A 10204-nucleotide genomic window follows, 5' to 3' on the forward strand; every position below is an offset into this window, starting at 1 on the left:
ATTGTTTTTTATATTAATAAGCTGAATGAATAGTATTTTCTCAGACATAAAAAAGTACAGAAACTAATATTTCTGCTCCCATGGTCACTTTTTGAATCTAAATCTTGGGTCCAGAAGCCTCTGCATATAGAATACAGAGTTATTGTTCTGGCCTGTGGTCTCCTCCCTGCTGGACGGCCCTAGAAGCCTGCCTGCTCTCTCCTCACCATATCTCTAATGCTCATCCTATGGAGGAAGCTCTTTTCAGTCGCTTGGGTCTTGGACCTCCTTCTCTTAAGCTACGATCCAAATCTCATGACCATATTTGAGGGTCTGAATGTCGACAGACCACTAAATCAAGAGCTTTTATTTTTGCCTCAGCTTTGTGCTTCCTGTGATGATCAAAGCATCGTCTGCAAAGCTGCAGATGAGGCCCAGATCAGCCGATTCATCTCCTGCTGGATCCTACTACGACCTATTAGTCACTATTTTAATTAGCCAAACATTATTTATTTTAGGTCTGCTTTAATAAACAATACCAACTGATAAGCTAAAATTCAGCACAAAGTTAACAGACTGTCGTTTTGACAAAACTGAGTTCACTTCACCTGAAGAACATTTATCTCTGAGCATTTAGTCTCCCAATATTAAAAATACGCTATATGAAGGTCGAGAAATGTTCTCATAATTACGTGGTCAAAGTTTAAAGAGACAGCATAAAAAAACGGTTCAAGAAAATAATCCCTGTTCATCTTTAGGACTGCGAACAGGAATGTGTCATTTAAGGTTTTTCAGTTTTTCCTTTTTTTTTTTTTTTAAAAACCTTGAAATGTCACTGTGGATGCAGTCCTCTTATAAGTGCTGACCCTCCTTAGATGCAGACATTCCTACAAGTCGTGTGTCTGCACCACAGATACACCACACCCAGAAACTCACTGCACCCCGAGGAAATCAGACTGCCGCAGACTCTGCTGATGTAGGTCAACTGACTGACATCTCCCTGACCTCCGCTGATGTGAGTGGACGTAAAGGGTGCAAGAGGGGCGGGGCAGGCATACCAACACGCGGCTACAAATATTATAAATGAATTCAAAAGCTCTTTATTTTTATGATCTCTACCACAGTGTAATCAAAATTTAACCCTCTGTGGCACAGCGTACCGTGTGACGGGGCCTGCAAGCAGAAACATGCAGCAAATGAAAGAAAGATCTCTTCATGTGGGTCAAAGAGTCGAACTCTTGTGACTTCAGCCTGACTGCTGGAGGAGACAATAGCTTCAGGGGGATTTCCACATGAATTTTAGCATCATTTCAACTTTGTTCCATCATGTTTTTCTCTCTCAGTTGCTGTCACCGTCTCTGCCCTAAAACTACATGCGCTTAAAACGAGCACAGGAGTGTTGAGATTGGTTCCCCTGAAGGCAAAAACTTATCTACTACAAAATCTACAGCTATTATTATTGTCTGTGCTTAAACCGCAAATATTATCAGCTACACAACATCTGAACACTTTCTGTCTGAGAGTTTCCGTTCAGACACTTGCTGCCAAATATAAAATAATAAGTAGTAGGTGGATTGTTTGGGAGTTGAGTTTAAAGAATCACATCTACCCAACACAAATAACACAGAGATAACATTAAAGCTGAGGTATGTAACTAATCAGAGCCAGGTGGAAGGTCGTAGTGCTGTCAATCATCCTTGTGTATGCACTGCTAGATTGAGAAAAAAGTTACCGTATTTAGGAAAACCATTTATCCGCAGTCATTGGTGAGTTTAATTTTTTTTCCCCATAGTGTGTCTCATACTGCCACAACATAGTGACAGTTTTAACAAATATGTACAAAACATTTTTTTTTTTTAAATAAAAGTTACATGTCCCAGTTTTGAAAGGCCTATGTATTTTCCAGGCACATTGTGGATTTTTATAACACAATCAAGTAACAATGTTACCTTGAGTTCCTATAAAAATGTTGTGGATATCAAACATATCCTAAAAGAAATTTGACAGCTAGAAATTAAACCTGTCTCTTTAAGAAGCTCCTGTTCTTTCTGACGCTTCACCTTCAAGAAGTCATCACAACAATGTTTCCCATGATGCCATTTACAATGGTTTTTTTTTTTTTTTTTACCAGTGTTGCACTGAGAAGTAATTCGTTGGATGAGCTGCCACATGAGATTCAAGGATTTTTCAAAAAATATGACAGAGTCAAAGCAACACTCCAGGTGTGTTTTCTTTGATGAAGAAATAACATTATATTATAAGCTTAACGAAAATTCATTTTACATAGCATTCCCCCCGTTTACCACACCACCAGAATGATTTACAACTCACACAATCAGAAGGTCGTCGCTTGCTTAAGAACAGTTGTATGTCAGGTTTGTTGCATCTACAATGCCACTGAGTTTAGTAGTAAACAAGACATTAGTGCCCACACTATTTGTTTGCTACACATGTAAAGGCTTTATAGGGATCACTGGCAGCCTGTGTGATTGTGACAAAATCAAAGGGTAGTAAAAAGTAGCACTATGTGGATAAACATGGCTCTGTAACCTCTGGTGTGTACTGCTATTCTGTTTGCATCAGCCTTCAATACAACCTGCAAACCGGATGGATGCTGCCCTACCCTCAGCTCGCTCTTGTAATGATTTAAACCTACAGTGAGAAGGTGTTCCGTTAATATGTGGCATGATATCTGGGAAGATACTAAAAAAAATTTGAGATGATTGGTATTTTGAAGGAGCACAGCAAAAATCAAGTTTCATAGTTTCATCATGCCAGTGAAGGCAGAGAGAAGATCTACTTCCTCCTTTATTTAACCAGTAAGTATCAGAGAAAATAATCCATGGATGACGAGACAGGGAAAAAAATAAAACAGGAGAGACTAGAGGTTAACCCATTTAAAACAAAATTTAATGTTTCTCTGTACATCTTTGCGTAATAAAATAAAGCAAACTTCACAAGAAAAAAATCAGAAAATATAATCCGTCTGGTACTGTTTGTAATTATCGCCAACATGAGAGACCTATCAGAATAAGACTGGCCCCTTTGCAACTACCCAACTTAACCATTCTTAGTGCCATGATGGACGTCGGCAGTAAGGGATGGTAGTATTGACCTGTGCGACTGACTGAAATTGTTTTCCAAAGTTGTTTTGCCAGTTTATTCATGGCTTGTACTTTTTCCAAGTCGAGATAATTTATCTTTGAAAGTGACACACCTGGTTGGGGCTCCTATGACGGGTATTTCCAAATGTAAAAGTTGGAAATAGCTAGCTTAGAAACCGACCCATACCTCGACACCTCCAGATTTGTTAATCAAATTACCGACTTTTCCGGAATTACCCACAAGATTTATGTCACTTTGTCATAAACAGCGTCTCCCCTTACACCGGAGCAGCCTTAAAAACGTACAGAAGACCATGTAGCGGTATATGCTAGGCTACATGACATGGTTACCGATAGGCACTTCGCTACAATGCAATATTTGACATCTTTCTAATCATAGTTACTTGTAGCGTATATGAATGTTTAAGTTCTTACCTTTTAAAATGTGTTGAAAGCTGCGAATCCGCGGTTAAACCGAGGGCTGACAGTCATTACTTTTATCTTTCTTTATTAAAAGTTATACAATAAAATGACAAGTTTGGTTTCCACCCTTGTTTGTTTGTGCAGCTGACCGCGCAGCATCCTATATCAATTTTTTAAATTGAAATCAATTGGATAAAATTACCATGTGTGTGTTTTTGACAGCCATTACAATTTGTTTTTTTTTTTTTTTGGTTTTTGTTTTTTTTTTACTTCCGTCATGGTGGAGCGGGAGGAGTTTCCAAGAGCGTGACGTCAGGTGCAAAGGGTCAATACATAATATAACTGCAAAATTACTGAGCCTTTTATTAAAAGAAAGACCAAAAATAAAATAGAAAAAAAGGAGTCGAGTGGACAATAGAATAAATATTAAAATGTTTCTAATTAGTTGAATCAGACATACATTCCAAGAATAAAACAAAAATGAACTTATCTTAAAATGTCTTAGACATGCAGTTTATATTTGTAGACTTTGATTTTTCAACCTAAATTTTTATAAACAAAATACAACTAATCCAACATGGAAATGAAATGAAAAAGATAAAGTGAAACATAATGTGCTTCAGGAACTGCTGGTCCAAAAATAATAGTTCTTTAACCTCACCTGGTTACAGGTCATATTTTGTCTCGATTTCTGACCAGAAAACATCGTGGTGGTCTCCTTCAGAAATACAGACCATCCTTTACAAATCTCACATTTGCTCTTCAATGGCATTTAACGCTGGTGGATGTCTTCAGGTCTGAGGTATACGCTTTACTACACACACACATGCACACATCAAAGGCCTCTTCCCAACATGATGTCAGTTGCAGATGTTTGTGCCGACAGGCAGGATGAGCTGAATGTTTTCTCAGCAGAAATATTTTTTGTTTCAGGGAAAGAGTCATGCGAGCAATGAGGAAACGAAGGACAAAGACATGGAAATTAAGCGGCAAGCAGATTTTTTTTTTAAAAGGGCCACACAATTAGACAAAATGTTAATATTTATAGAAATAGTTGAATCAGCTCAACAACTATAAATAAACTCAGATGGACAGATTCCTGCACAAGTCAGAGAGATGATTTCTGGGCTTGAATCCTGTTGCTTCAGGGCGACGACCGGTCGCCATGAGATGATGGAGATGTCACTCACAGGTACGGCGGCACAGCCAATCGGTTGACACCGCTGGTCCCATTTTAATTAACTGTTAATTGTGTGTCACATGGAGGATGTTGTACAAACAGCCGAGTAATCCGATCATGTTGAAATCATAAAGCTATAACGGCTGATGCAGGAGGACTGAATGAAAAAGATTAAGATGCAGTGGCACTTGAAGGCAAATTCAATGCAACAGCAAATCTTACTCATTCATATTCATATAATTCAGTTTATTTATGCAGCGGAAAGCTATATGGTGACAACTTTTCCAGATGTGTGAAGAGCTGGGATAAGGATAGACATACACTGGTGCATGCAAATGATGTACTAAGAACAAACCTTCTTAGCTTCATTAGTAGTCAGTAAAAGTCAGTATTGTTGGAGTTTAAATGCCACTCCGGTGTATATTTCTCCCCTCGAGCAGCAGGAATGCTGAACGACGTCCAGCTTAAGCTTTAGAAACAGAGATAAAGAACCACTGAGGGGTTTTACAGCCAAGTTAAAGATAAACTAAACATTTATTTCAGAGCCTCTGGCGTGGTGATGCTAAGGGCAGCCAAAGAAATCCAAACTGGTTGAAGAGAAATCTGACTGATGGGTGTTTGGTCTAGTTAGGAGAGAGGAGCTAGAAGAGAAGAGATGACGCAGAGCATAAAACATCACATGTTCTGTTTATGTAAATTCATCGTTTTCCCCACAGCTGAGGTCGCAGCTCTTCCAGTGCTCTCTCCCTCCCTCCCTCTCTCCTCCAGGAAGGGTGGCAGATATGCACCGAGATTCACTTTGCTACCTGGAGACCGACAGCCTCGCTGCTCGGCCAATCAGAGGTTGTGAAAAACAGCCTCCTGCTCCTCCATTGGTCCCCTGCTCCCCAGAGTTCATTCCTCTATCAATGCCCTGTCATTGTGTTGTCTGGCACTGCCAAAGCCAATTATACTGCCTCCTTTTCTTCTATTCGGAGCTCTTTTCTCTCATAGACCCCCTTCACACTTTTAACACCATGAACACACACACACACACGCACACAGACTGACGCATGCATACCAATCTCCTCTAGCTCCTCAGAATGTCATGATGGAGTCTGAGAATCAGGAGGACCTGAAACTCATAGTAATGAGACTTCTATATAAATCGCTGGTAACCCTCATATCTGAAAACTATTAGAATAAAAAAATGATAAATAATGGAGGTGCAAGATAAATACGTCAAGTATTTTAAGTTTTTCTCCCTACATAGTTTTTTTCCTCAGTACCATCTTACACCTGTTGCCTATATTTGTCTCGTTTATGCTGCAAGACCATCTGGTTTAAAGAAAAAAAATATAATAGGATGCCCTGTGAAAGTCTAGCATATTTGAACATATGAATATTAATACTTTTGACAAAACTAATAACTAAAGAATAAAATCTTAAAACAACAAAAAAAAATTCCCAGACTGCCCACCTCTGGTTTTAATTAGAAAGTGAAAATACAGTTCAGGCTTTCAAATTTGCAGCAGTTAAGACCGTTTATAGATTTCATTGTAAGACAGGGCTGTAAAACAAAGCCATGGATCAGCTGTATGTTTCTGGGAGATGTCTAAAAGTGGCAGTGTGTAAGTTTAAGTGGCACGAAGCTTTGGTGCCACACCCTTTACTCTCCAACATGTTGGGAAAACCCTGAAGGGATGTGAAAAAAGACAGAAAACGCTCTGAAAAGGGATGTGTTAGGATTAACTGTTGCAGAAACTGGCTGATGCTGCTGAGGAAGGACTTACTGTATGTCAAGTGGAGACGGCACACATTCAACAAAAAAATCTATTAACTTTCTGAAATTCTGTTAAATGCACATTAAATAGCTTGCAGTCAGATTCATGAGTAATTTCAGTTGTTCAGAGTAAAAAAAAAAAAAAACAGCAAACCATTTTAAAAATTGATTTTATAACTTTGCACGCTACTTTCAACATCACCGCTTCCAACCTAAGCTCAAGTATCTGACTTTAACCAACCATATGAACCTTCATAAAATACACAATGGATACAATCCTTATATTAATCAAAATCATGATATTTCTATCAACAACTGTCCACGTTAGCTTAAATGAGGATTACGATTAAAAATATTCATCTACATGCATGTTCTGATAATCAGCAAGTATGACCAAGAAACCCTAAAAATAAGGAATTTATTAAATATCTTAAAATGGTCTTTAGTGTTGGGCCAGAACGATTTCTGCCCTCTGGCGTTCACGTTTGCAAGCCAAGCAGAAGGTCATAAAGGATTAAAGGAAGCTGTGGTTTTTCTGGTGGTGTTAACTGGTCCTGCTAATTGGGTGAAAGGAAGCTTCGGGTTCCTGAAGAATGCATGGGAGAGACATGAGAGCGCGAGTCGACGTCTCCAGGATGTTTACTGTAACGGCTTTGAGATGCACAACTCCTTTCGCACGAGACTGGCACAGCAAGTTGCAAAAGACTGCATGAAAACGTGCGCCGTTGAAGAAGGCTTCTAAAATTATTACTGACGTGAGTGTAAAATGGGTCATTCCCAAAATGACAAATTCTAGGTTTAACAAGTGTTTTGTGGTTTTAAGGCCCTCTGACTGGACTCGCATCTATCCATAAACGTGGAGCTCTGCTCAACTTTCTCTGTAAATTTACAGCCTAGTAAACATCAGCGAAGCGAGTCGGGCTTTGCCAAGATGGCAGAATTTACATTCTAGTCTGAAAAAGCCTGACAAAGAATGAATGTAACACTGAATTCAGTTTTTCAGGCTAATTTAAGGGATCAGGATGTATGAGAACGAGACAGAATTTATGTGTAACCCTATCTAGAATAGAAAGCACATGCACAGAAAGTAGCTGCAGGCTCCAGGAATAGGTTGTTACTGAATTATTTAAACCTGTAAGGAAGAACAGTTTTGCTTTTCAGACTTTTCCAGAGCAGAAAAAAATAAATAAATCATGCACAATGTTCCACTAGCAGGATCTTCAAGAAATAGTTTTATTTCTAGATATTCCCACTAAAGAATTAGGATATTCTCCTAAATTTGGAGATTCTTGAATTCTTGTAAATAGACAAAATCATTTTTAAAGAGCTGCAGAGTGCAACTCTAGTCTGAAACCATCTAAAATTGTGCCGCTGACAGAAAACTTTAGGATGTTGTGTTGGAGAGAGTTTAAAGTTGTACCAGTCAGGCTTTGCTTGATTCCCTTGTTTAACAAAAAAAAAAAAAAAAAAAAAGGAACTTAAGAAACCGATTTACAGGTTCTTCAAAACTCCGTCTTACCAAAAGAAAATGGAGTTACAAGATTATCTATGTATTACAGCAAATGACTAAACTTTATCCTGTTGTTGGATTGACGCTTATAATACAAAACTGATGGGAGTTCTTAAGTTTTGATGCATTTATTGAATATGGAAAAAGTGTGAAAAATTGTTTTTCCCTGTTTTTTGCCCCTCAACTCTTCAATCGGAGCCAAAGTAAGGTTATCCACAACGAGAGCTGCGTCTAGAAATAAAAGCCAGCTAAACCCGTGCAGCCTGCTGGTCTGAACAAAGGTTTGCTCTACTGAGCCACATAAGTATTTTGGCTTTCAAGAATACTGTGTCAGTAAAAACAAGAAAACCAGTTAGAAATGTCTATGAATGAAAAAAAAATAAAAAAATCATGTATCAATGACACTGCAGAGTAATTTTCCATATCTCTCACTGTGCGCGCGCGCGCGCGCGCGCACACACACACCCCCACACACACACACACACACACTCAAAGAGGAGGCTGTCTTGTTGGATACTGGCAATCAATGTTGGAAAAATCCCTCTGGAAACACTGGAGCCGTGGAAAATCCTTGGATTTATCTGCAGAAATAATCAACTCCACTGTTTACTCATTCTTGTGCTGCCTTTTGGCCATAAAATTACAAAAGGCCAGACTGCAGTGACTGGATGGTATTTTACAGCACAATGTGTTTACATGAGAGGGAGGAGCAGAGCTGCAAAAAACATGTCACAATCAATTTACAGAGAGCCCAAAAGAAGGAGCTATTGGTAAACAGGAAAGTATACGGGTAGAAAATATCACCAGGCAAAAACAGAGCGATCACTTTAATTTAAGACATTTTAATTCAAAATTAGAGAAGGAATGTGCATTTTCTTATTGTGTAAAGCAATTGCTGAAAACGAATAATTAAAATTATTGTAAAAGGTTATTTAGAACAATATATGTTATAGAAGGACCAAAAAAAAAAAGAAAGTACAGAAAAGAAAAAAAACAAAATAACTCGGGCAGAATATTCCAGTGGTGTTCTGATGTTCTTACTGTTGAAAGCTTACAATCTAGTGCTGCCTACCTGAACACAGAAAATCATTAACAGCAGTTACATCGGTTTAATTACAGCAATGAGATGCTTTGTGCAGGTGGATATTTCCTGTGTTTCAAGATTAAAAAAATAAAGCACTAGATCCAGACTCAGACATTACCACACCTCTAGTGCTTCAGTGGAATCCATTTCATGACCTTTAAGTGCCACTTTCTCCCAAAATAAACAAAAAAACAAAAAAAAAAAGTAAACATTCATCTTTACAGAACATACCATATAAGTGCTGCACTGACTGACTGGGCTGCAGGTTACACTGAAGGATTTGCATAGGAGGAGACGCTGAGTTGAGCAGCTGACATCAACCTGGCGTGCTTCCTGTCAGGTCTTACACCAAAACATCATGGCAACACGTCTGCTGAAGGCTGCAGAATACAAACAGGAGCGAGGCCAGACATCTGGAGACGACGGCTGCAGTTCAGTGGGAGAACAGACAGACTAACAAGTGAACACAGATACTTGTCTCAGCAGTTTCTGGGCTGTTTTCCAGTGCGCTATACTCTCAGCAGAAAGACCACAAGATCATCATTCATGACAGCCCGGTTGGTATTGTACAGTAATTACAGATGGCAACACACATGTGCACGCAAACGCTGAAACTTGCAAGCAAACACGCACGCACGCACACACACACACACACGCACGCACGCATAGATTTGTGCACACAAAACTAAATATAAGCGGATAATTTCACACTCAAGTTCTTCTCGTATACAAAAAAAAAAAAAAAAAAAAAACAAAGGAATGCAAACTACTGAGGCTACAGTATGTCTGTATGAAATCACACTTTGAAAAATATTTTTGGTTTCAATGTAAATTCACTCCCCATTACGGTTTAGGTTATGGTCTACGTTTTTATTCATACAAAAATAACCGTTTGATGCACACCCGTGAGGTAAATCCTGTCTACAAGATGAACCCAGGTGAAGCGTAATGATCTGGTCCACATGCTCTCTGCAGTGGGAACTACAACTGGACTACACCTGCAAGTGAAATTATGAGACTCGTTGGCACTTCAATAAAACACGTGGACAAAGTATTACAGATGCACAGTATTGAAAAATGTTACAAAGAAGTACGTTTTACCTTGTTGGGGGGGGGGGGGGAAAAAAAAAAAAAAAAAATTTTTTTCTTTAAAAAATCTTGG

At 38.8% G+C, this 10204-nt stretch overlaps 1 long non-coding RNA gene across 1 annotated transcript; it reads left to right on the forward strand.

Moving 5' to 3' along the window:
• The first annotated feature begins 4204 nt into the window (after positions 1-4204).
• LOC106950265 (uncharacterized) lies at positions 4205-6247 on the forward strand. Its single transcript, XR_001425579.1, has 3 exons — positions 4205-4308; positions 4440-4698; positions 5455-6247. It is a non-coding gene; the product is annotated as an uncharacterized LOC106950265 (long non-coding RNA).
• Positions 6248-10204: the final 3957 nt, after the last annotated feature.

The sequence above is a fragment of the Poecilia latipinna genome, unplaced genomic scaffold (assembly GCF_001443285.1).
Source record: "Poecilia latipinna isolate Pla-1442-1.1 unplaced genomic scaffold, P_latipinna-1.0 Scaffold388, whole genome shotgun sequence".
NCBI classification, from domain to species: Eukaryota; Metazoa; Chordata; class Actinopteri; order Cyprinodontiformes; family Poeciliidae; genus Poecilia; species Poecilia latipinna.